Source organism: Cetorhinus maximus, chromosome 2 (genome assembly GCF_964194155.1).
Source record: "Cetorhinus maximus chromosome 2, sCetMax3.hap1.1, whole genome shotgun sequence".
Classification (NCBI taxonomy): domain Eukaryota; kingdom Metazoa; phylum Chordata; class Chondrichthyes; order Lamniformes; family Cetorhinidae; genus Cetorhinus; species Cetorhinus maximus.
Window position 1 is genome coordinate 27497170 of NC_135880.1, and position 27658 is coordinate 27524827.

Below are 27658 nucleotides of genomic sequence, written 5' to 3' on the forward strand. Positions count from 1 at the left end.
AAGGACCATGCCACTGTCTTTGCATAAACATCAAATACAAACTTGCTGTGCTTAATTTACTACTTGGGAGGTCTGGGGGGGGTGGGTGCGCTGGTGGCAAGGTGCTGTGTTCTTTGTCATTGTGTGTATCACACTTCGAAAGTTTCCTGCTTGTTCTTTCAGAAGCTTGACTGCAGGAGACTGAGTACAATGCATTACTGAAGGTTGCAAGGACTTGTGTTTCTAGCGTGAGAAACTTTGAAAGAAATTTAAAAGTTGGATCCAGATTTAGGGTGCTTATATGTAAATGTCTGGAATTCCAAAGTGATCACTTTCTTGATAGGCAGCAGTTTTAAAAAAAAAGAACTTATAGTTATAGCACCTTTCATGACTTCAGAATGTCCCAAAGTGTTTTTCAACCAATGAAGCACTTTGAAGTGCATTTATTGTTGTATTGCAGAAAATATAACAGTCAATTTGTGCACAGAAAGGTTCCTCAAACAGCAATGTCATAGTTTGACATTATGATAAGTTATAATGTCAAACATACAACATTATATATTTGATCAGCAAATCTGTTTTAGCTGTCAGTAAAAGAGTAAATGTTGACCAGGACACTGAGGAGAGCTCTCCTGCTCTTCTTCGAACTCTCCTGCTCTTCTTTTACCTCCATCTGAGTGGGCAGATGGGGTCTTGGTTTAATGTCTCGTCCAAAAGGCGATCACAACAACTGCGACTTGAATTTATATCGTACCTTTAACGTAACAAAATGTCCCAAGGCATTATACAACAAAATATGACCCTGAGCCCCAAGGAGATATTAGGGCAGGTGAGCAAAAGCTTGGTCAAAGGACGGCATGTCCGACAGTGGTCAGTACAGCAGTGGAGTGTTAGCCTAGATTTTGTGCTCAATCTCTGTTCTTCACATCTTGCATTAATGAACTGGACGCGGAAAGCGGAAGTACAATTTCAAAATTAGCGGACCACTCCAAATTGGGAGGTGCGGTTAACAAAAAGGAAGATTGCGGCAAAATACAGGAAGACAGTCATAAACTTGCAGAACGGGCATGTAATTGGCAAATCAATTTCTATATAGCAAAGTGTGAGGTGATGCATTTTGGTAAGAAGAATAAGGAAGCCAAATGCTGCTTAGAAAATAAGGCTGAATTGCGTAGAGGAGCAAAGGGATTCAGGGGCACAAATACATAGATCACTAAAGGCACTGACACAGGTTAATATGGTCAGAAAAACCAAATCAAGCACTGGCGTTCATCTCTAGAGGAATAGAATTGAAAGGAAGGAAGTTCAACTTGGATTGAATTTTACTTACATCGCTGCACTGTGGACAGCTCTCCAAAAGCATAAAGAGGTACTATACAGGAGGTGCAAAAAAAGCTTCACGAGGATGATACAAGAACTGGAGGATATTCCCATCAGGCCAGACAGGCTGAGCCCTTTTCTCTAGAAAGAGAAGGCAGAGGAATGACCTGATGGAAATGTTTAAGATGATGTGATGTAATTAATAGGGTAGTCATAGAGTAAAGTTTCCACTTGTGGTGAGCACAAAACTAGAGATCACCTTTTTTTTATGTATTCGCAGGATGCGGGTTTTACTGGCATGGCCACCATTTATTGTCCATCCTTAATTGCCCTTGAGAAGATGGTAGTGAGCTATCTCTTGACAACCAATGGCTTGCTTGGCCATTTTAGAGGACAGTTAAGAGTCGACCACATTGGAGTCACACACAGGCCAGTTAGCTAAGAAGGCAGATTTCCTTCCCTAAAGGACACTTGTGAACCTGATGGGTTTTAAACCACAATCCAATAGTTACATGCTCAACATCACTGGTGCTGGTTTTTATAAATTATTTAATTCACTAAATTGAAAATCCTCAGCTGCTATATTGGCCTTCGAACTCGAGTTCCTAGATCATTAATCCAGGATTCTGGATCTCCGGCCCAGTAACGTAACAATTATACTACCGCCCCCAGTACATAAATATAAGGTAGTCGCTAATCAATCCAATAGAGAATTGAGAAAAAACTTCCTTACCCAAGAAGAGGTAAGAATATGGAACACTACCACAAGGGGCAGAATTTTTCCCTCGTCGGGCGGGCGCGCCTGGGAGCAGTAGCGAAGCTGACCACAGCCCGCGATCGGGCCCCGACATGGATTTCATGCTGGTTGGCCGTGAAACGTGCCCTGCAGGGCTGCCGGGATGGCGGCGGGAGGAGCGCAAGCGCTGATGTTCGCGAATTTGTGCGCGCAGTAAAAGCTCCCTGCGGCACAGAGCTGCCTCAGGGAGTTGAGGAATTTCGAAAATAAAAAAAATTAAGAAGTTAAAAATGTTAGAAATTAGTTTGAAATTTTTAAAAAAGTAATCACTGAACGACCTGTTAATTGTTGGCGGGCGCGCTGACTGAAATTTCGCGATGATGGCAGGACGCTCGCTTGATGTCATCGTGCGTCATTTACGCTCGTTCGGGTCGGGCGTGCACCTGCCTGACGAGCGCGATATTCTGCCCAAGGAGTACCTGAGGCAAATTGCACAGATGCATTTAAGGAGAGGCTGGATAAATACACAGTGGAGAAAGCAATGGAAGGATATACTGACAAGGTTTAATAAAGATAGGTGGGAGGAGGCTGGAGCCTAAATGCTGACCAGTTGGTGCGAATAGTGTATATATGTGCTGTACACAAGCTATAAGACTGTCAAGGAGGGATCTCATCAAGCGTTAATTATTACAATTAAGTGAATTCATAAGAAGCCAGGCAGTAGGACCAGAAATTCAGACTAATGAAAAATAAATTTAGAGCAGACATATTAGGAAGAGAAAACAAAAATAAAAATACCTGGAAAAACTCAGCAGGTCTGGCAGCATCTGCGGAGAGGAACACAGTTAACGTTTCGAGTCCATATGACTCTTCAACAGAACTGTTGAAGAGTCATACGGACTCGAAACGTTAACTGTGTTCCTCTCCACAGATGCTGCCAGACCTGCTGAGTTTTTCCAGGTATTTTTATTTTTGTTTTGGATTTCCAGCATCCGCAGTTTTTTTGCTTTTATATTAGGAAGAGATGTAGGCTCTTCAATCCCTCAAGCCTAATTTGCCATTCAGTGAATTTATGGCTGATTTTACCTCAGCTCCATTTACCAGTCTTTGCACCATTCCCATTGATATCCTTAACTAATAAAAATCTATCGATTGTCGTGTTGAACATTTCGATTGAGCCAGCAACTACAACATTTTGGGAGAAAGATTTCCACTATCCTTTGTGAGGTATAGGTGTTTTCTGAATTTGCACTTAAATGGCCTATCTCTAGTTTTAAAGATTATGGCCCATTGTTCTAGAATGTCCCAGAAAGCCGCCTTTACTGACAGATTGATGATGTTTGAAGCAATCTGCCAGGTGTTGTTTTGAAGTCAAAGGTTGTTTTGAAGTCAAAAGTCAGGAAAACTCAAAATGCAGCAGGTTCAAAATGGGTGGGTTAAACCATCATCTAGCCGTACAATCTTTTCCTGTCCTCGATTTTCTTTCCTTGTGTTCCATAGCACAGAAGGAAAAAAAAAACAGTTCGGAACAGTACTCTTATTTCCCAGTTTTTACTGGTGTTCCATTTTAAGGTATACAAGACCAGTTCGGACCAGCTTATTTCCCGGTTTTTACTCTTTTTTCCTTTCTGGGAAATCTTCTCTCAAGTTTGATCTTAGCTATAAAAACAGATGATTACTCATGGGCATAATGATCAGGAATAAAAAAAAACAGAACAGCCATTTCCAATTTCACCTGAAAACCAGCTCGACAACTAAATACTTTGCAAATCTAAGTATATTCTCGGATCGCTGCTCTTTGGCTACACTGATGTTCCTTGGATTCATTTAAAATAAAAGGCTTATTTTAAGGGTGGCGCCTTGGGACTCTTCTGAACTTCCCAGGCAGTTGAAATTGTTCGGAGCTGAGTGTTTTAATCCGTTAAAAAGAACAATCATGGTTTTCTGCATCAAGGAGCTCATTATCTTCACCAAATAGCTTTGTTTGAGCACAAGGCAGCTACCACACTATTGGCAGCAGGTATTCAGAAGTCAGCACCGTGGTACAGCAAATGAGAATCACATCCACGATGAAAATTCCGGCTAAAGACCATTTCTATAGTAATTTCAAAGCAACAGCTGAGAAGACCTGCACAGATCACATTCATCAAACACATACATAATCCCAGCTGATGGTTGTGCCAGTAAAATGTGTAGCTGATGACATTATTTTTCACTCCTTCCCCTGAATTTTCTGTCGTTATTTTGAATTACCAGTAAAATGTGTCTTTAGTTACAAAGCTATATGGCCAAAAAAACCCAGAAAGGTTTTCTTTGACTCGCTGAATAGTTCTTAAAGAGAGCTGCCTTCTGTGCAGTAACCATTCTGTGATTCCAAAGGTTTCACTGTGACAGTCGGAATAATGAAGTAGTTGAAAAGGCACAGATTTTGTTAGAGCAAAGTTTTAACAGGGTTAATACGGTGTATAAATGATTATTTAGACATCCACACACACACACACACACACACATACAGGCTACTTTATTTAATATAGCTCAACCCGCATTGATCACGGTGTATCCAAGTATATGGAAATTATTAGGTTATCATTTTATTTTACCAGAAAGAATGTTGAAATATATGTGTGGTTTTTTTTTACATTGACTGCTGGGATTCTTGAGCCACAGGAAAGCGTAGAAGATTTTCCTTTGCTATGGATGCATTTAATGGATGTATTTAAAGGGTGGTACACTTCATAAAAAGTATCACTTCTATATTAGTAGACAGGACTACTAAGATGCATGTTTCAGAATGAGCCCAACACAACTAACTTACAAAATGTCGAGTGAGTAATTGGGTTGAGCTTGGAGAGACATTTGCACCAGTGTCACCTTCCTATGGTTGACATGACCTCCCCACCAACCTCGCACCCCCAGCTACCCCAGTACATTGCAGACCTGGAGGCTCCCAGATTGAGTCTCTGGTTTGTGCTAGCTTCACTGATTTCAGTTGGGATAGCAGCAGACACTCCTGATTGTTATTGAGTGAGTAGTGGTGATGCCACCACCCCCTAGAGTTGCATAGCTGTCTACCATTCACCATCAACATCGCAAAAAAGCAGGGATACTAAGACTAGAGCACAGTTGAAAGTCTTGCAATCATACCCCAACATTTCTGCCATAAGGAGAGGATTTGGATGAGACATTAAACTGTCTGCCCTATCAGGTAGGTGTGAAAGATCCTGTGGAAGTTCTCCTTGCTGTCCTGGCCAGTGGTTTTCCCTCAATCAGCACCGATGAAATCAGTTACCTAGTCATTATCACACTGCTGTTTGTGGGATCTTGCTCTGGGTAAATTGGCTGCCGTGTTTCCTCATTACAACAGTGACTACACTTCAAAAGGACTTCATTGCCTTTAAAGCGCTTTGGGACATCCATGCTATAATGTTATATAATGCTATATAAAAACATTGTTTTCCTACCTTCATAAAACATTGTTTTCCTACCTTCAACAAATTATTAAAAAATTGAATAGCAGTCACCTGGCTGGGTAGGTATGCAGCATGTGGAGCCAACAAACATATTAACATTTATATTACGAGTCTTTCCCTACACTCTTGAGCTTCCTTGATTTACTGTCTTTTCATTCTTATTTTTCTTTCTCCTCTGCCCCTGTGGTACTTGGTTCTAAGTTATTTCTGTGGTTAACGAGTGATGTTATTGAAGTCTTGCATGTTTGAAACGTACATTTTTGTGTGCTGTTGTGAAAATAAATTAAAAGGAAAAAGCTACATAACTGAAACAAAAATAAAATATACTGGGGATGCACTGATGGTCAGTTAGCCCCTATGAAAATAATCTCTTCTTCAGAACTGTTGAGTATATTAATTCATCAGAATTAAGAAAACTTTGTTTTTTCCATTGAAGTTTGATCATTCCTTTTTATTTCTTCATAACCTTCCCTTTTTTCATTCCCCCAGTCCTTCACGCTTCCATAGGCTGTGCACCTTAGGATTCCCTAATTCCTGTCGAGGAAATAAAAATCTTAGATATTGGCAGCAAATAAAGTTAGTAACAGCACGTTAAATGTCACCACGTTACCCTGCATGGGGTCAGCACAGTACACGTTTTTTAAAGTTGCCAAGTGCCTTGAAACCTTTTGAGTTCTTGGGCAAGTGAAGGCACAAGGCTGTGCAATTTTCTTTTCCACACCAAATTATATTTTACCACAAGGGTCTATTGAGGCAAAAGCTGCGACAGTATTTAAAAGGGAATTGTGTAAGTATATTAAAAAGAATATATATGGTCATAGGTGGGGAGGTGGAAAGCAAGGAAATGAGAATTGAGTCAGTATCAGCAGCTCAGATTTCCTTCCAAGCTGTAATTTCTTTGATATGGTTCTGTGATAAGTAATAATGAAAGTTGTACAGTGCCTATGATCTTCTGAATTATTTTGACTCCTTTATGAATTTGAACAACATCAATTATTAAGAACAGAATAATCCAAAATGGGAAAGTTAACAATTTATTGTTGGTAGTCAATTTTAATTTTTAATGCACCCAACAGGCAGGCTGAGATTGATAAACCGAACCCAGTGGACCAAGTGAGGGGATTGAGCGCATTGAACAGAAAAACACACACAATTGAACAGCTTTAAGTCAGGTAAGTCTCTGTGCCTGTTTTAATCCTCTGAAAGTCTTCATACAGAAAAATGCTATACATTACATCCCTCCAGATGCAAGCAGTGAACATCTGCACGAGTTCGTCTGAAAATCATTGATTGTTGTCAACAAAAAGCAAACTAATAATTGCAGATGCTGCGGAATTTGAAACAAAAAGCTGGAAATGCTGGCGACACTCAGCCGGTCAGTCAGCATCTGCGGAAAGAATGAATAAGTTAACATTTCAGGTGTCGAGCCTTTGTTAGAACTGCCTTCAGCTAATAGCTGATGTCATTAGGCAGCTAGAATACTGCATGATTGACTCTTTATCTTAAAGGTAATGCCTAAAGATTGGTTCTCGTCGGTCCAGTGGTTTTCTGTTGATTTCGAACAACATTTTCTGGCTACATACATTCAGCTCCCCATGTTTCTTTCAAGGCAGTCCTGATTAAAAGTTGTAAGCTTTGTACAATCATATAAACTTACAGCATAGAAGGAGGCCACTTGACAGGTTATGCCTGCGCTGGCTCTGCACTTATTCCCCACAGCCTCCTCCTCTGCTTAAATTTCTGTGATTCTGAAATATCCTGCCATTTCTGCAACAAGGCTTTCTGAAATCATAAAATCATACAATGGTTACAGCACCAAAGGAGGCTATTCGGCCTGTTGAGTGTTTGCCAGCTCTCTGCAAGAGTAGTTCAGCTAGTCCCACGTCCCTGCCCTTTCCCCATTACCCCGCGCATTTTTTTTGTCTTCAGGTGCTCATCCAATTCCCTTTTGAAACCACAATTGAATTTGCCTCCGCAATACTCTCAGACAGTGCATTCCAGATCTTGACCACTCGCTGCATGAAAAAAATGTTTACTTATGTCAAGTTTGGTTCTTTGTCATTCACCTTAAACCTGTGTCCTCTGGTTCTTGGCCCCTCCACCACTGCTCTGTCTGGACCCCTCATGATTTTGAACACCTCCATTACATCTCTTCTTAGGAGACCGACTCCAGCTTCTCCAACCTATCGACTTATCTTAACTCTCTCATCCCTGGATACTTTCTGGTAAATCTTTTTTGCACCCTTTGGCTAAAAAAGAATGCTACAAGTCGCACTTAGCGGGAAGTTTTGTGTTGAACAAGTGATGCCTTCTAATTCGACATGTCCATTGGCATTGGATCTTTGCAATTGAATGTTTCAGATATTGATAATTAACTATGCCCAATTAATTATTAAGGTACCCAAAGTGGTTTTACTTGGGAGAATATGAATGGTGCTTACTGAAGAATTAATTCCTTTTGCTCAGCACATGATGAAAGTGATGTGCCTTTTGCCTTTTGCTTGTTCTATTAAAAACAATCATCACCGCATATTGCACTTAGTGCTAGAAAGTAAATAGTGTGCAATGTAAAACTGTTGAGACAATTAGGCTTTGGAGGAAACAGTCAACATGTTAAGGTATGCTGATTAATGGACTTGTCATTGAGCCGGCCTGTGCAGTACATTCATGGTGATAAGTGGCAGAACCAGACACATTTTTGATCTGGTTACTCTGATCCTGTTCTACAAAGGACTGCCTATATTGCTGTAACTAAAAACAAGCACTGCAATTTATTTTGGAGTTTCAATTTATTAACCTGGTAACAGACATTCACTGGTTCAATAGTGTGATGAGAGTGAACCGAACTGCATTTGGTGTGCTGTTAACCATGCAAACAGCTCAATGCTTCTTTATCTAGATCCCCTTTTCAATTCTGACTACCGGGCCTTCATTAGTCACTCCTGTCCTGAAGATGATGACTGTTGTTGGGCCACAATTCCCCGGGTCCCAGAACAAGCAAATGACCATTCTTCTTGTGAACCTAGCTCCTGAGTATTGCCAGGCTAGTCAAGAATGGAGGGCATCAGACCTGTGTCAGTTCTGCCCTCATTGCTAGCCTACATTTGGAATAGAATCATAGAATGGTTACAATGCAGGCAGTCAGCCTGTGCCATCATGTCCCGTTCTGGCTCTCTGCAGGAGGAACATACCTAGTCCTGTTTGTCCAGCTTTTCCCTGTAGCCCTGCAATTTCTTTCATTCCGGATAATTAACCAATTCCCTTTTGAAAGCTGCAATTGAATCAGCCTCCACCACAATCTCAGGCAGTGCATTCCAGATCCTAACCACTTGCTGCGTAAAAAAAGTTTTCCCTCATGTCACCTTTTGCTCCTTTTGCCAATCACCTCAAAACCTGTGTCCTCTGGTTCTTGACCCTTCCACCAATGGCAACAGTTTCTCCCTTCCTACTTTTACTGCACTCTTTATGATTTTGAACACCCCTGTCAAATCTTCTAGTAATCTCTTCTCCAAGGAGAACAGCCCCAGCTTCTCCAGTCTATCCACAGAACTGAAGGCCCTCATGCTGGAACCATTCTCGTGAAACTTTCCCGCACCATCTCTCATACCTTTACAAAAGTGTTGCGCCCAGAACCGGACATGAGTGTTTTTCTAGCAAGAATCACTGAAGTTATTGTGAGCAGGAATATTGGTTGCTGTTTTATTTTGATGTCTTCATGCTAGCCTAGAGTTGCTGAAGCATTTGCATTACCTCAGAATTAAGGTCAGCCAAGTCAGCACAGACTGGGAATCAAGCCCAGCAGCTAGATGGTGCCTATGCCTCTGTAGCATGCTGAACAGTGTATTTATTCACCAAGGCGTTGGAAGAGCTCTCTTTGGTGGTTTAACGCGCCTGAACGTTTGTTTGAATAATTGGTAGCAGATTCAATTGTCTGCAAAAGTGAAGATTGTTTAATTAAAAACAGTGCAGAAGAAGGCGCTGATTATTTTTGCGGAAGTGCTTTTGTGGTAAACAGTTTGAAACCAGTGTGTCCGGACACGCTAGCTGAAAATACTGACTAGGTGGCTGTTATCAGCAAGGTGTTAAACGATTCACTGGAAATGAAGCATCTTAGCCTCAATTTGACACTCTGATTCACCAAAATCTGATGAAGCGCATATTGTTTCTGGGTTCTCTCATTAATCACAAAAACCTTCAAAGGTCACAGCTAGAACATGTTTCCGTCTGTATGACTCTTAAAGACCACCCAGGGTTTGTGGCACTGATGGAGAGGAATAAAAAGACACTCTCCTGAATATAATCGCTCTGAAATTCCCCAAGAGGGTTGGAGAGGGGTGGAAGGGGGGGAGGTGCTTCTGGAGCTAGGCAGGAGAAGCCATGTGGGAATTTGCGGGGGTTCCTCTGGTCTCCTGCCAGAGTTACGGTGTGAGGCCTGTCACACTTCCAGGCCAGCCAACTGAAGGTCCACTGTGCCCAAGTGCTGAGCCTGAAGATAATTATCACCATCAATATATTAAAGAAAGGTAAACAATATATACTGTGTGCCTCAATCCTGTACATCAAATTTTGAAACTGTCTGAGGCGCTTTTCCTAAATATGGACTCTGAGGATTAATTTCAAATAGTCCTTGGCTTTAATTAAAAATCAGATAACGAGTCACAATGCCTCTCGATTCTGAACAAATACCAACAACCTTTGGTAATAAAGCAATTATGGTAGCACATTTGTTTTGGATGACATCATGCATAATTTTGTTATTAATCAACACCATCTGCTTCTTACTATCACAAACACTTCAATTTCTCAGCATTGGCCAGCCAAAGACTTTCCACACTCGAATATTAAAGGTCTGCACTAGCTTATACTGAGAAATCAACATTAAAAATTTACCAGCAATTAAAGAATGATTACATCATTTAAGTGGTATGTATGTGTTAAACCTAGCTTTCTAATCTCAAGAGTACATTGCTTCAGTTTTAATAATTAGATGATAATGAGGGGAAATAAAAGGCAGCCATGAGCAAAGGATTCAGTTTTGGGAGTACAGAGCAACACTGAGTTGTGTGCGTTGCATATTACACATGTAAGTTTAGATGAGAGATGAAGCTTGATCAGTAAGGCTTTATTAATAAGAACCTGTCTGTGTTGTTCATTGTCTGTGAATGTGTGTAAGAGAGCGAGAAGGAATGCTGTGTCAGGGAGTATCACTTACTCTGCATAAAAATGGAGTTTAGCATTGATCTTATTTGGTAATAGCTTGTCCTGTATCGATGTTTTAAAAAAAAGCTATTAACTTGTGAATTACCTCCTTCAATTGCTGTTTCCCAGAGGTGCTGATTCATCCTGGGCTGTTGAGCTGCAAGTGCTCCACCCCCATCTCCCCCAAAGGTGTCTGATTTAGGTGACCATTTTTCATGTATTTGTTAAGCCTAGCATCAGCCACAGTAACTTTTAACAGCTATTCAGTCACATTGTGCATCACAGTAAAGGCTTAAATGTGATCTCCCCACACATTTATTGATATGTAATTTTCAGCAGGAGTGGCAATCCAGAGTGGCAACTCTGGCTTGTTGGATTGAAATGCAATCATGTACTAAAGGTCCTACCTGGCTTGCCATAGCCATATGACCTCTGCCATGAGGCACTGACAGGAAGCAGCCATGTTACATTCAGTTTTAATAAAGACAGAGTACAATAAGCACTGTACTCTGAGCTTGTAACAGTGTTTGTTCCCCTTCGCACCTACACTGGGACATAGCAGCCAGTCATAGTGTTTGTACCCTCACCCCAGTGAGATTAGTGAGTCCAGCAGAAGTGGATCCATTCACCAACAGCGAATGGGGCATTGGCATTTAGCAAAAAAGAATGTACAAAACTCATCTATTGAGTTATTGACAACTGTGTCTACACCTTCACAATAATAGGATGTGGAGGGCCACAGCAGCAACAACTATATTTAGCCCCGTACGCTGACGCATAAAATGATATGCGGTGACATCAGGCATGCGTCCCGACGTCGCCTCTTGTCATTCCGATCTTTAGTTCGGCAGGCACGCACCGGAATTGGCTGCGCGCCCGCCAAACTGTCAAAGGCCCGTTCAGGCCATTAATGAACAAATTGAAGTAATTGTCAGGGCTTCCCATCCAACCTTAAGGTTGGCGGGCAGGCGAGGAGCCCAGGCGGACTTCGCATTTTTCATGAAATGTCATCCACGGGCGGGATGAGGTTTCATGAAGGATTTACTAGTGAAATTTTTAATCAAAATTCATAAACGTGTCCCAGCTCATGTGACACTGTCACACGAGGGGACATGTCTGAGTAATGTTCTTTTTTCTTTTTTTGAATGTATCATTCCATGCCTCAGGGAGATTTCTGCCCTCTTGCGTGCGCATGCGCAAATGAGCACAGGCGCCGACTCTCCCTCCTCCCCCCGCCTGCACAAGTAGCGCTGAGCACTACTGGGCGCACGTCACACTGGGCGGGCCTTAATTGCCCCACCCATATAAAATGGCGGCATGCAGCCGATTGTGGGTGACGATCGGCTCCGCGCCCACTCCCAAATGGCCCGCCCGACGGGGAGAATATTCTCCCTATAGTGTTGTTAATACATAAAAAAAAGTCCCAAGGCACTTCAAAGGATCATTATAAACCAAAATTTGACAATGAGCCACATAAGGAGATATTAGATCAGATGACCAAAAGCTTTGTCAAATAAGTAGGTTTTAAGAAGTGTGGTAAATTGAGAAAGTGAGGTAGTTAGGCAGAGAGGTTTATGGAGGGAATTACCAAGCTTAGGGCCTAGGCACTGTCAGTATTGGTGGAGCGATTAAAATTGGGAATGCTCAAGAGTTGAGGACAGGTATCTTGCAGGGCTGTGGGCCTGGAGGAGATCACAGAGATAGGGAGCATTGAAGCCATGGAGAGATTTGAAAACAAGAATGAGAATTTTAAAATCAAGACTTTGCTTGACCGGAAGCCAGTGTAGGTCAGCGAGCACCGGGGGTGACAGGGAAATGGGATCTGATGAGAGTAAATGTATAAATGGATGTCCCATCAGCATTATGTACTCAAGTTAAAAATAAAGTTACTTGGTGGTAAACTAGAAGAGCGGATCATCGGAATTAAAACTGTATGGGCTTGGTGACACGCAGGCAATCAGTTCTGGCGGTCAGGGGACAAAGGTAAAAATCACCCGCAGTGATCCGATTGCTTTTCCTGTGGCTCCTTGTGCAATCAATCTGAAAGATCAGGAATATCCAAGACTCGAAGCATGGCTTGTTCTCATTTAGCTGGTTTCTGTCGGGGCCTGGGGTAGAGCAGTGGGTTGGGGGTGGGGTAGTTCCATACTTCTCCGCACCGTCTTTGAGCTAGAGAAGGGGAAAAAAATCTGCTAGGGTTTTCCACTCTTTATCACTTTCCCAGTGACCTCAGCTGGAATGTTTGCATGGATGCTTGGGGAAGTCAGGATCTGGCTGATACCTCTACAGTTGGCTCACACAGGAAAGGCAAGGTGCTGGTGGAATGCAGCTACACATTGGAGTATACCTCAGCCTGAGTCATACATTCAGCAGAGAAAAGAATAAAATTAGTGGGAGTGGGCTGGGAGAGGTGGGGGGTGGGGGGTGGTGTTGGGTGTAAAGTCTTAATCTTCATATCGCGAGGAGACTCTTAAAATGCCTTAACCTGGGTGGTGTGAGCATAAGTGCGTTGGCTGAGACTAACTGAAATGAAAGCAGAACAGGATTTTATTTCTGCCTTTCCCCCACTACTGCCCACCAACCATTCTTCAACAAGTTTGTGCAAGCTCTTAGAATGCTGCCTATGCCATCTCTGAGTCATAAGGTTAAATCTAGCCCAGACTGATTCAGTAAAATAATATTTTTCCCACCAACTTCAAAGGATTATCCATGAAATGATTGAGCTATCTGAATCAAAATGTGGCAGAAATGGTACTAGTTCACTCCAAGGATAAGCCATTTTGAAATGGAGAAGCTCCGTAAGGGCAATAAGGGATGTTGGGGTAGTTAATGCAGATATCCTGACATTCATCTGGTTCATATTCTGCTCTCGGGAGGTGGGGGGGGAGGGGGGCGGTTTAGATGCTATCACTCGGTATTTTAATATTCCAACTTCTAGGGCAGCATTTTCCCATCGGTGAGCAGGTGGGCGGGGCCCACTCGCCGACGCGTAAAATGACTCACGATGATGTTGGGCGGAACTCCCGACGTCACTGCGCCCCATTTAAATTTTCAGGTAGGCGGGGGACTCAGCAAAATCAGCTGTGCGCCCGCCGACCTGTCAATGGCCAATTGAGGCCATTGACAGAGTCATTGAACTAATTAATGGACCTGCCCGTCCAACCTTAAGGTTGGTGGGCAGGCCAGGAGCCCTGGCGGGAATTAGAAAAAGCATGAAACCTCATCCACGGGTGGGATGAGGTTTCATGTAGGTTTTAAAATATTTAATTAAAGTTTTTAAGAAAAAATGGACATGTCCCGACTCATGTGACAGTGCCACATGAAGGGACATGTCAGCGAATTTTTTTTTCTATTTTTAATATTTTTGACAGGAGAGGTGATCTCCCTAAGACAGCACTTAGCCTCAGGGAGATGAGCATGAAAGAGCGCACTTTCAGGTTTAGGGATTCCCCCCGACCGCACAGGGAGCGCATAGTGCTTCCGTGTGGACATCACGCTGGGCGGGCCTTAATTGGCCCACCCATGTAAAATGGCGGCACGCTCCCGATTGGGGGCGCCGATCGGAGGCACGCCTCCGCACACCCGCACTTCAACTTCGCCCCCAAAGGGGGGAAAATCCTGCCTCTAATCTTGGCCATTCTTTTCCTGAAAGAATGTATGTCGAATCATAGAACACATAAGATTTATGGCACCGTAGGAGACCATGTGGCCCATTGTGCCTGTGCCAGCGGATAAAGTGTTATCCAGCCTAATGCCACTCTCCAGCTCTTGACCCATAGTCCTGTAGGTTGGAGCACTTCAAGTGCATACCCAAGTTTTATTTAATGTCATGAGAGTCTCTGCCTCTATTACCCTTCCAGGCCATTTCCTCAAGAGCAATTAGGGATGGGCAATAAAAATGCTGGCCTAGCCAGCGATGCTTAAATCCTGTCAAAGAATTTTTGCAAAGTAAGTTCTAGACTCCCACCACCCTCTGGGCGAAATAATTTCTCCTCAACTTACCTATAAATCTTTTGCCAATTACTTGAATATTATGTCCCCTGATTATTGACCTCTCTGCTTAGACAAACAGCTCCTTCCTATCCACTCTATCCAACTCCCTCACAATTTTACCTGCCTGAATTAATTCTTCCCCTTAGCCTCCTCTGTTCCAAAGAAAATAACCCCAGCCTATCCAATCTTTCCTCGTGGCTAAAAATCTCCATCCCTGACAACATTTTCGCAAATCCCCTGAATGTGCTTTCTCGTGTGGTCACATCCTCGTGTGACCAAACAATATTAACCCTTCAAAAAGTTAAAGTCTTGTTCCAAGGTCTTGTGACTGGCTTTGAGATCCCTTTGTTTACTGCTATTTTTCTTTTGACTTTTTTGTGAAAATATCTAAATTGAAATAAGGAGTGCTGATGACATTTTAAGAGCTACAAGTGTGACAGCACAAGAATGTTGACTTCACTTCACCAGAAATGGTCGTTAACTAATGATTTGAACTGAAGCTTGATCTGTTGATGCTATTGCAGTTCCTTTTGGCACCAGTCTGTCTTTCAAGTTAGTTTCCAAATAAAATCGAAGCTTCTCCTCCTCTACAGTAATGATACCCCTTAACCCCAACTTCACGGGACTATTGTTATTTCCCACATTTATTCTTGTGACCTCCTGTTGGAGATGATTACTTTAGGGTTGGTTTGTGCTTTATATCTGTGCCTATCAGAAGTTGTTAAATTAATTTCACATCCAATATTAACAACAAACATTCAGAGGAGATTTTGCACTCTTAATTTTGGGCTTGGTCCAAATGCAGATGCCTAAAGTAAAAGGCTTGTGTGGTAATGCATTGTACCATCCAACTCCACCTCTACCCTATCTATTTAGTTTCCTAAACAGAAGGGGACAATTCTTCATATGCATTCTTTAATCCCCAAAGGTAGTCAAATCAGTCATCTGTCCTGTATCTTTACCATCCAACTCTGCCTTTCTGCACTCCAGTTTCTCCCAACAGCCCATAGAGCTACCCATGCCCCATTTATAGTTAATCATCTCAGTTCATTATTAACACCACAACTTTCCAGTTTTTGAAAGATGAGTGACATGCAGCAGCTGCTTTAGTTGATGGTCTGCTCCATAGTGTGGAACCCTCCCCTACCGTCCCCCCAACCCCCATTGCCACCACCCACATGAACCCCTCAACTAATGTCAGTGTATTTAAAATTTCAATCATGTCCTCCTTTTCTCCAAAAGCAAATTCAGCTCTGTAATCTGCCCTCTCAGTTTTGCGCTAAATCCCAGAACCAGTTTTGTCACTCCTCTCTGAACCCTCTTAAATGACTCAGTGTTCTTTTGAAGGTGAAGTACTTAAACTGCACACTATATGCTAATTGTAGTTTCACGCTAGCCTACATAAGGGTAAAATAACTAATGAATCTTAAAATCAAAGCTCCTCTGATCTATCCTTGTCAACCAGAAATGTAGTGGAATAAAATAATCAAATGTTCTTCTCTAAAAGGTTGACACTCCCTCATCAAGCATATAAACAACATAGCTTTAATCCTTAGCTTACTTTTGTAAAATGACTAGTGTTATAGATAATATTGAACGCATTACAATATGTCTATGCAAAATATAACCACAGATTTTAATTTAACTGAACACTAGAATTGTTGAGAAGTATTTAATTGGGAACTGAAAGAAATGCACTATCCTGAATTGGAACTAAATTTCCATTCCTCCATTATCACTGGGTCAAAATCCTGGAACTCCCTAATTTAAATTGGGTGTGCTTTCACCACATGGACTGCAGCAAGTCAAGAAGGTGGTTCATCACCACCCTCTCAAGGTGAATTATGGATAGGCAATGAATGTTGACCTTGGCAGTGATGTCCACATCCCTTGAATGAATCAAAGATGATGAGCAGAAAGTTCGATGTATAGAGAAGGAACCAGAACACATAAACACTTTTATATGAGTGATAAATTGACTTTAGTCATAGAGTTTTACACCACGGAAAGGGGCCCTTCAGCCCATCATGTCTGCAACAGTCATCAAGCTCCTATTCACTCTAATCTGATTTTCCCGCACTTGGCCCCTAGCCCTGTATGCTATGGCGTTTCAAGTGTTCATCTAAATACTTCTCAAATGTTGTGAGGGTCCCCGCCTCTACCATCCTTTCAGGCAGTGAGTTCCAGATAGCCCTGACCCTCTGGGTGAAAAAATTTTCCCCAAATCCCCTCTAAACCTCCAGCCCCTTACCTTAAACCTATGCCCCCTGGTTATTGACCCCTCCACTAAGGGGAGAAGTTTCTTCCTATCTACCCTATCTATGCCCCTCATAATTATATGTGTTATAGCTTCATCAGGTTGACAACCTCATATTTAGGTGTGCCTGGTGCTGCTCCTGGCATGCCTTCTTGCACTCTTCATTGAACCAGGGTTGATCCCCTGGCTTGATGGTAATGGTAGAGTGGGGGATATGCCAGGCCATGAGGTTACAGATTGTGTTTGAGTACAATTCTGCTGCTGCATCTCATGGATGCCCCGTCTTGTGTTGTTAGATCTGTTCGAAATCTATCCCATTTAGCACGATGGTAGTGCCACACAACACAATGGAGGTTATCCTCAATGTGAAGGTGGGACTTCATCTCCACAATGACTATGCGGTGGTCACTCCTGCCGATACTGTCATGGACAGATGCATTTGCAGCAGGCAGGTTGGTGAGGATGAGGTCAAGTATGTTTTTCCCTCTTGTTGGTTCCCTCACCATCTGCCACAGACCCAATTTAGCAGCTATGTTCTTCAGGACTTGGCCAGCTCGGTCAGTAGTGGCGCTGCCGAGCCACTCTTGGTGATGGACATTGAAGCCTCCCACAAAGAGTACATTTCTGGGCCCTTGCCACCCTCAGTGTTTCCTCCAAGTGGTGTTCAACATGGAGGAGCACTGACTTATCAGCTGAGGGAGGGCGGTACATGGTAATCAGCAAGAGGCTTCCTTGCCCATGTTTGACCTGATGCCATGAAACTTCATGAGGTCCAGAGCCGATGTTGAGGACTCCCAGAGCCACTCCCTCCCGACTGTATACCGCTGTGCCGCCACCTCTGCTGGGCCTGACTTATCGGTGGGACAGGACATACCCAGTGATGGTGATGGCGGTGTCTGGGACATTATCTGTAAGGTATGATTCTGTGAGGATGGCTATGTCAGGCTGTTTCTTGACTAGTCTGTGAGACAGCTCTCCCAATTTTGGCACTAGTCCCCAGATGTTAACAAGGAGGACTTTGCATGGTCGACAGGGCTGCGATTGCAGTTGCCATTTCCAGTGCTTGAGTCGATGCCAGGAGGTCCGTTCGGTTTCATTCCGTTTTTGAGACTGTGTAGCAGTTTGATACAACTGAGTGGCTTGCTAGACCATTTCAGAGAGCATTTGAGCCATCCTCACGGAATCATACCTTAAAGATAATGTCCCAGACATTGCCATCACCATCCTTGGGTATGTCCTGTCCCACCGATAGGACAGGCCCAGCAGGGGTGGCGGCACAGTGGTATACAGTCGGGAGGGAGTAGCTCTGGGAGTCCTCAACATCGGCTCTGGACCTCCTGAAGTTTGAGAGTCAACCACATTGCTATGGGTCTGGAGTTACATGTAGACCAGACTAGGTAAGGAAGGCAGATTTCCTTCCCTAAAGGGCACTTGTGAACCAGATAGGTTTTTACAACAATAGACAATGGTTTCATGGTCATCATTAGGCTTATAATTCCAGATTTTTATTGAATTCAATGGACAAGGTACAGACCGTACCCAACCAACCTGTGCTTGCAAAACTCAAAACGCAGTGTCCAACATTAGATGTGATTCCGCGATTGGACACCATTTGCTAAATAATCCTCAATGTGCTAAGAATTATGCTGACAAAGTTGGGCTCACAGTGTGGTGCATTTGCATGTACTGGAGGCTACATATATGAATATACGGGGCCCTGTTCTTTGCAGACAGAAAGAACATGTACGCACATTGTGCCTGTTTCAGCTAAACAAAATAAGTGACAGCCATTCACTGGCTCATTGCTAAGTGCAATGCCTTGACCAGTGAGGGTCAAGCTGCCTGGTTTAAATTTCAAACAATGCTTGGCAGTTAACTGTCATTCACCATTTGTGGTGCATTCTCCATGACAATGCCACTTGCCAAACAATCAGCATTCTCTTCAAGTACAATATAAATTGTCTTCCTCTTATATTGGTATTCTTATGAGTGTCCTGATGCGTGCAAGACGAAAAGCTTAGACATTTCCTTTTGTCAGCAATACTCAACACTTAAGATGTGTTACCTTGCACATAACCTCTCCTATGCTCGACCCCTGAGTGTCTAATGCATTCAGTGACTGAACAAAAACTGTAAACCTGTTATATGTGGCTGTTATTTTTTAAATTTGTCCTCAGAAGTGGGTGACACTTGCCAGAAAGAAAGGCTTTCCTTTATATGATGCCTTTCAGAACCTCAGGGCATCCCAAAGCTGCTTATTGTTTCAATTTCGCTCAGTTGGCATCACTCTCTCCTCTGACTCTTAACGTTGTGAGTTCAGGTCCCACTCCAAAGACATAATTACAAAAATCTAGGCTGACACTCTGCAGTGTTGAGGGAGTGCTGCACTGTCGGAGCTCCAATCTTTCAGACGAGATGTTAAAGCGAAGTCTCATCTGCTTTGTCCTGTGGGTGTGAAAGATCTCATGGCACTATTCCAAAGGTGAGCTGAAGTCTTGTCCTGGCCAATATTTATCCCCCAATCAGCATCACTAAGCCTGTTGTTTGTGGAAGCTAGCTGTGTACAGAATGGCTGCCATGTTTAGCTCAGGAGCATATACAACCAGGAGCAAGGGGAGCAGAGAGACGTTGTTAACAGCATTCTCACCTGTCACACATTGCCAGTGGTGGAGATGGTGCAGCAGAGGGCATCAGAGCCAGGGACCTCAAAGGAGATGGTACCATCTGAGGATGCTAGATCAAGTGAGTCCGGTGGAACAGATACCCTCCACCAGCGCTGATACTCTCACATTGGTGGGGCTTGGTATGGTCGTCATTGACCACAGAGGGTACACAAAAATGGCAAATGAGAAGGATTCATGTCCACTGCTATTGCTTTTCACACACTCTCTGGGCTTCACACCCCCCTCACACTCTACGACTGTCTGCCTGCTGTCGCCTTATCAATCTCCATCGCCACCTCGTCCTTCTGCACAGTCTTAGCGAGAAAGTGTACCCCGCCACCCATCCATTTTTGCTGCTTTCCATTATTAGCTCTCTTCCCCTGGAACAACATAAAGAAAGAGTCTTACACAAACTCTCCTGCCCCAGATGCCCATAAGGCTGTGCCATTTTAATGCCAGCACTGCGCCACTGGGAAGCCTTCTGCATGCGTTCACCCATGCTTGGCACTTCCATCGAGAGCTACTGATAGACCAGGGTCCTCTGCTGTGATGCTACTGTCATGTTGCACGCATGGGTCCTTGTTGAGACCCGGTGCATGGCTGGCCCATGTTGCTGAGCATGCCATGGCTGCCATATTGTCCATGCATGTCACTCACCTTGTCACTCCTCACTAGGGTCGTTGAAGTGTCCCTGGCACTGCACTCATGTTCGTGTCATGATCCCACAGCTGGTCATTCCTTTGGCCACCTCAAGCCAGATCTTCCTTGTGAGGCTGGCTGGTGTCCTTCTCCTGGCCTTTGGGAATAGCATCTCTCTCCTTTCCTTCACCAACTTCAGGAGCATCTCCAGGGAGTTGTCACTGAAGTGTGAAGTGACCCTTCCTCACCATCTAGCCATCACCCGCTCACTGCCTTCCACTGCACCCTTTTATTCCTTACCCTGTGTACAGATGGTATGAAGGCTGCAGACTCCCTTTTAAAAATGGTGCCCTTTAGCTCCCTGCTGGCACTTACTCCCACCTGCCACCTGTTATTGGCCGTTGCCCGCCTCCCTGCAGCTCCAATGTTATTTGGCTACATATGGGAAGATTGCGACAGAAGCCCCACTGTCCACGCGACCGGTAAGTGGCCCCAGCATTGGGATCTTGAGCTCATTGCCAAAATCCAGCAGAAGTTTCATGCACTTGAATGATTGTAATGAATCATGAGAGGAAGTGTTTCCATTCTGCGGTTTCAAACTATTTGTGGCAAAGATTTTCATTCATTCAGCTCTTTGCAAAGACGGTCAGGGCAATAACCTTTTCAATTAAAGAAAACACATTTGAAGAGCATGCAGGATCATATTCAGCGGGGAAACATTTTGGTGAATTGGCCTATTGCTAAGCTAATGCTCCAATGTGGTGCAATATAGTTGAGGATGAGTTTATTTCTATTCCATGCTCCTAATTGATTCAATTAAAAGCCATGTTTAAAGCACTAAACGATTCAAGGCCTTTGAAACCTTTTCTTTATTTGTTATTTTGAGCTGCACCTTGAATCCAGCATATCAGTGGGAGTATGTTACTCGCTAATTGAGCCTGCTTATTTTCGTTGGTATGTATTCCACAATATTTAACCTTAGAATTGACTCAATGAGTTTATCCAGTGGGGAACTGAGCCACACAGTGTAAGATCTTTACTTAAGGATTCAAACTGATACCAAATGGTGACTAAAGGCCTTTATTAGATGTATGGCAGAGATTGATACAATGTAGTATATCATGGCAGAGGGTTATGTCTCTGATTAGTTATTGCCGTTCTGTCACTGAGCAGAATAGTGTGCAATGTCCTGGTAGATTCTGTTTCCTATGACTTGGTAAGTTTTAGTCTTCAACCAGTATTTACATTCACCTGAATAAGTCGGATGACTCAATTTTCTCCACTATTTCTACGGACCATTCATAATCCTTCTTATTTTTGCGCCCCAAAGTACTGAGCATCTGACTCCAGACATTCCATCATCTCTGTCTGTGCTTGGTTTAAACTTATCTGTTTCATCTGTCCTGTTGTCTTTGTCTGTAACTGGTAGAGAGTCCCTTCTTTCTACCCCCTCTAGTCAGATGCAGCTGTCATTTGCTGTTACATTTCTTACCTTATCTTATCAATCCTTTCTAAACAATGTGGCTTACAAATTTCAGTTGCTTATCAATTGCAAGCACCTGTTTGAACAGGAAGGTCCACTCAAACGTACAGTTTGCATTTTAACATTACTCAAGGCTTAACAGCAGAGTTCTCCTGAAACATAATCAAACAATTACAAAGACTATACACAGATGGGCCAATCCATGATAGACACAACAGAGAAGGAAGACCCTAACACTTATCCTTGATGGACACTGCATTTGCTGACCTCAGTAGAAATTGGTGGTGGGGGCACTCCAGTTGGTCTCAGTATGGTTTAGAAAGAGGGACAATTGGGCTGCATCACTGCTACATAGGGGCCCCCTAGCAACTTCTTCTCACGCACGTCGATGTTGGGTGCAGATGATGTCAGACTCAGTTCTGATGCTCACCCAGTCTCCTCACTAGTATCCTCTAACTTTCACTCAAAGAGCTCACATTTGAGTGATGCCTAGTTGGGTGAGGCAATCCAGAGGGCAGCTGGCAGCTATGAAACTGTTGACAACAAACAACGAAAAGAGTTGATGTCTTCAGGAGAGGAGAAGAAAAATTAGCAAAGAGAGAAAAAGAGTAAAGAATTAAAATTAATTGTATGGACAAAACGCTTTTCAATAATAGAAAGCCCTGCCTGAGATTGCCTAAGACTGATTGATTGTCATTTGTATACATGTGGAACCCCAACATCTTAATCGTTGTATACTTTTGTTATTTGTTGACAAAAGAACTATTAGTCAATGTGTCAGAATTATTACATGGGGAGAGATGATGGCGTTTCATCACTCGGACTGCACTGCCTAGGTTACATTTACTTTTGTCTTGTTTTATCGTGTGTTCCCGCGCCCAGCATGTCCTGTCTATTAAAAGTGGTGCCTGTCTGAGACATCTGATCACAAGCTGAATGAATTTTTATTGAGTTTGTGGTATCTAAGAGCAAACTTGCTGGCCTTTCTAAACACTTACTATGTTTGAACAGAGCAAACTCCGTGCCAGCACTTACAATTGACTCATTGTGTAGGCAGGGATGAATTGCTTGATCAAAGGATGTGAAAATGTCAGGTCTCTCCTTCATAGAAGGTGAGGTCTATCAAGAATGAAAGGTCTTAAAGAGTCTGCACACTTTGATTTTTTGCATGGTAAAAGGATTTTTAAAAAATTTATTGCTGGACCTTCCATGGTTATGCTCCTCATAATTATGACTGACAATAATTCAGTCTGTAGTAACATTGCCACTGTAGATTGTAAGATATCCATAGTGTAACTGTTGTAATATTATAGATTCACACTTTCTGAAATAGCCATCATACCTAAACTGGGAATGGCGGACAGGAAAAAAAGTGCTGCCTTTTGCTAATATTTTTAATGTAATAAAGTGCAGTGAAAGGGCTCCATCCACTTGGACTGTAATAATGGGGAATGGAAAAGTAAATATTACCTGTACTTTCACGAAGTGGCCCCACATGACAACATGTGTAACTTGGGCTCAGGGTGAAAAGATAGTTTTTGATTTAGGCAAAGGCTTTGGGCGGAATCCTGTTCGCAATATTTGCAAATGATGCAAAGATTTGTGCACATGCTCAGAGCTTTGATGAACCAAAAAATGACAATCAGACCAAAGGCAGATGGTGGAATGAGCCTTCATCTGGCATGTCATTTAATAAAGGTGCGTGTACTCTTATACACGTGGGTAAGGCTAATGCCAACCTTGTGTTTGTCATGCAGGATTCAGGTTGTGAAGGATGATTGGGACCTAGATGTTGTAAATGAATCTCCTAAGGTCCATGATGATTGCCACGAGGCTATAGCAAAAGCAAATAGAAGTTTACAACGTAGTGTTGGGATGATTCAATTCAACAAAAAAAATTATACCTTCCTTGTATAAAGCTTTGGTTAGCGCTCACCTAGATTAATATGTCTAGTTTTGCTCCCCTCAGATGGTAAGTGATTAAAAATCCTGAAAAAGGTTCATAGGACTAATACCTAACTTAAAGGCCTTTAATTTTTCCAGTGGAAACCATGTAAAATTTAGCAATTTATTTAAGAAAATCACAGACAGCAAGAAAATGAAGTGATTAGCCTGTGCACACTATTTAAGGTATATATGTTAGGAAGGATCAGAGGGTATGCATTTAAGTTACACAAGCAGAGAGGTAGATTAGGTATCTGGATTTTTCTTTTCCCAAAGGATTATCAACCTTTGGAATAAATTTATGGTTTGCGCAATGAGTATTCAGTATAAGCATTCAAAAGGGAGCTGGACAAATTCCTAACTGTGGACAATATCGCAGCTTACAAGAAATAGGTGGGGCATTGGACAATGTGTCTCATGGTCACTGGTTTCCTCAAACTTGTTTTGATTGCAGTGGAGGATTGGAGATGAGTTTCCCAGACTTTTCCCCCCAAAGTGGCTGAGGATTTGTTCTCTTTCTTTGACATCAGTCAATCAGCTGGCCTTTTACCTCCCTGCCACACTTGTATGTTTGGGTGAACCAGCTTTGTGCTGAGGATAAGTTAGTAGTCTCGAGGAGGTTGTCTGGGACATGGAAAGCTTTCATCTGACAATTCCACTGCTGCCAATGTCTGATGATGCCTGAAAGGCCGACCCTCGCAAAGGAAGAAGTCAGTGTGGATTGAGGTGGGTGATGCTGGAGTCAGGAGGAAATCATTTTTTTCCTTCCCACCTATTTTTAAAAGTATGACACAACATAAAAGAAAATTCTGCTATCTCTCTAATGAAAATAAATTTCAAAACAAAAACAGAAATACCTGGAAAAACTCAGCAGGTCTGGCAGCATCGGCGGAGAAGAACAAAGTTGACCTTTTGAGTCCTCATGACCCTTCAACAGAACTGAGTAAAAATAGGAGAGGGGTGAAATATAAGCTGGTTTCAAATTTCACATGGACGAAAACTGCAAAGTTCCAAAGGAGCATTTTAACTACTTTGAAAAAATTAGTTTAAACCTTTAAACATTTCATGCACCAAAAATCACATTTGCAATATGATCCTTTGCGATAGTATTTTTCTTTTTTCTGTGAGACTGCAAGCTTTATTGTGAATCATATTGCCACAGCGCTATGACATTGATTCTGAGATGCTTGTTGCTGATTTCACAATCAGTACAAAGAACCCCTACAGCCTGTAGGCGTAATGGTACTTGCAGTGTTAAAATCTACTGGTTAATTGTTTCCTAGACCTTTATGTTGTTGCCTTGACCATCCTCACATAATGTTCTATACTCGGGTAATCATTATCAAACTGCGAAACTAGTGATGTGCAAAATTGTGTTTGTTATTTAATTGTTGATAAGAAGCAAACACTCACAAATCCAGTTCTTTGTGTTAGTGTTTGAGGAGGGGGTGGGGTGGGGGATTGGTGGCAGAGGTTGTATTGAAGGATGACCTCTAACACCCTTCCCCCTCCTCAGAGATTTTGACATCCTTTTAACAACATGGCACTTGACCTAATTTAATTTATTAGTTGAAGCATATCCATTCTCCCAGTCCCATAACATACATCAATTGCACCATTGAATTCATCCATAACAAGTTTGTTATCAAAGGGACACCATTCCTTAACAATAGTGAGTTTCAACAATATGTGCATAACGCTATCTAAATTAGAATTTAAAAATTTTGAATACACCAATATATTGGCATAATTGGCTTTTCCTATGGATTGGCATCGTAGGGTTAATTGTACAAAGTTCAGCAGCCAGCATGGAACCTTGGCATTCAAGAGCACAGAGTGACAATTCAAGCACGTGGCTCTATGCATTTTTCTGAGATGATATTTCACAAAATTACTTCTCATTGGCAATGAGAATTGGTTTCTTTGCAAGCCACCCCTCAATAACAACAGCTTGTATTATAGAATGCCTTTAATGTCATAAAACACCCAAGGCACTTGAAAGCGCATTATAAAGCTAAATTCGACACTGAGTTACATAAGGCATTATTAGGGCTGATGGTTAAAAGGTCGTTCAAAGAGCTGGAGTTTAAGGAGCATTTTAAAGGAGGAAAGATAAGTTCAGGCAGAGAGGGAGTGACTTTCAGAGCTTAGGGCCCAGTTAAAGGTGTGAAAGAAGCTTCTTTGTCAATACAGTTTTGTATCTCTCTAAGTGATCAACTGGCAGTATAGGGTACATTCAGGCTTTGATATCGAGTCATCTATCTGCCCTTTCTCTCACAATGTCTGGACGCCCCAAAGCACCTTACAGTCAATGAAGCACTTTTGAAGTGAATGTAGGAAAACGTAGGAAATGTAGGAAAACCAGCAGTTCATTTGTATGTAGCATGGTCCCACAAGCAGCAAAGAGATAAATAACCAGACAATCTATTTTAGTAACATTGGTTGAGGGATATATATTGACCAGGACACCAAGAAGAACTCCCTGGACAAAAAACAAAATAAAAATACCTGGAAAAACTCAGCAGGTCTGACAGCATCTGCGGAGAGGAGCACAGTTAACGTTTCGAGTCCGTATGACTCTTCAACAGAACTAAGGAAAAATCGAAGAGAGGTGAAATATAAGCTGGTTTAAGTGGCGGGGGGAGGGGTGGGACAGGTAGAGCTGGATAGAGGGCCAGTGATAGGTGGAGATAGCCAAAAGATGTCATAGACAAAAGGACAAAGAGGTGTTGACGGTGGTGATATTAGCTAAGAAATTTGCTAATTAAGGGTAGAAAGCAGGACGAGCAAGGTACAAATAGCCCTAGTGGGGGTGGGGGTAGGGGGAAGGGATCGAAATAGGCTAAAAGGTAGAGATAAAACAATGGATGGAAATACATTTAAAAATAATGGAAATAGGTGGGAAAAGAAAAATCTATATAAATTATTAGAAAAAAGGGGGATCGGAAAGGGGGTGGGGATGGAGGAGAGAGTTCATGATCTAAAGTTCTTGAACTCAATATTCAGTCCGGAAGGCTGTAAAGTGCCTAGTTGGAAGATGGGATGCTGTTCCTCCAGTTTGCGTTGAGCTTCACTGGAACATTGCAGCAGGCCAAGGATGGACATGTGGGCATGAGAGCAGGGTGGAGTGTTGAAATGGCAAGCAACAGGGAGGTCTGGGTCATGCTTGCTGACAGACCGAAGGTGTTCTGTAAAGCAATCACCTAGTCTGCGTTTGGTCTCTCCAATGTAGAGGAAACCGCATTGGGAGCAGCGAATGCAGTAGACTAAATTGAGGGAAGTGCAAGTGAAATGTTGCTTCACTTGAAAGGAGTGTTTGGGCCCTTGGACGGTGAGGAGGGGGGAAGTAAAGGGGCAGGTGTTGCACCTTCTGCGGTTGCATGGGAAGGTGCCGTGGGAGGGGATAGAGGTGTAGGGGGTGATGGAGGAGTGGACCAGGGTGTCCCGGATCAGAACTCCCTGGATCTTCTTTGAAATAGTGCCATGGGGTCTTGTATGTCCACCTCGATTTAATGTCTCACCCACAAGACCACCCCTTCAACAATGCAGCACTCCCTAAGTACATATGAGTTGGGGAGCAATGAGAAGGGGACCATGTATGCTCACCAGAAAAACATTGTCACCTTATGGCTGCGATGTTGAAAAAAGGAAACTTTTGTTATTTTAGCCTATTTCAGCCTTTGTGATGTAACATACAAGGATGTTTCTCCAAAAATAGCATTTTTCTACTGTTTGTTTGGCAGTACTAGCGATGCACATACTATCAAATAAACAAAAATAATTCCTGGTAGGTCTGCGAGGTATATTGGCATCAAGGCAGACGCAAGACAATAATAGAATTTGGCTTGTAGTCATACAAGGTCCTAATTTGTAGGCAATCATCTTTTGCTAGAATCGCATTTCCACATCTGTGACTCAGTTGGTAGCATGATCATCTCTGAATCAGAAAGTTGGGGGTTCAAATCCGATTCTAGA

The 27658-nt window shown here is 42.7% G+C and overlaps 1 protein-coding gene across 4 annotated transcripts in view; it reads left to right on the plus strand.

The window, feature by feature from the left end:
- tenm3 (teneurin transmembrane protein 3) overlaps positions 1–27658 on the plus strand; it is a 1130593-nt gene that overhangs the window by 387631 nt on the left and 715304 nt on the right. For all 4 annotated transcript variants that reach the window (XM_078561809.1, XM_078561821.1, XM_078561828.1 and 1 more), the window contains one exon: positions 6582–6677. The gene's annotated coding sequence lies outside the window, so the exon portion shown is untranslated. The remainder of the gene's footprint in view (positions 1–6581; positions 6678–27658) is intronic.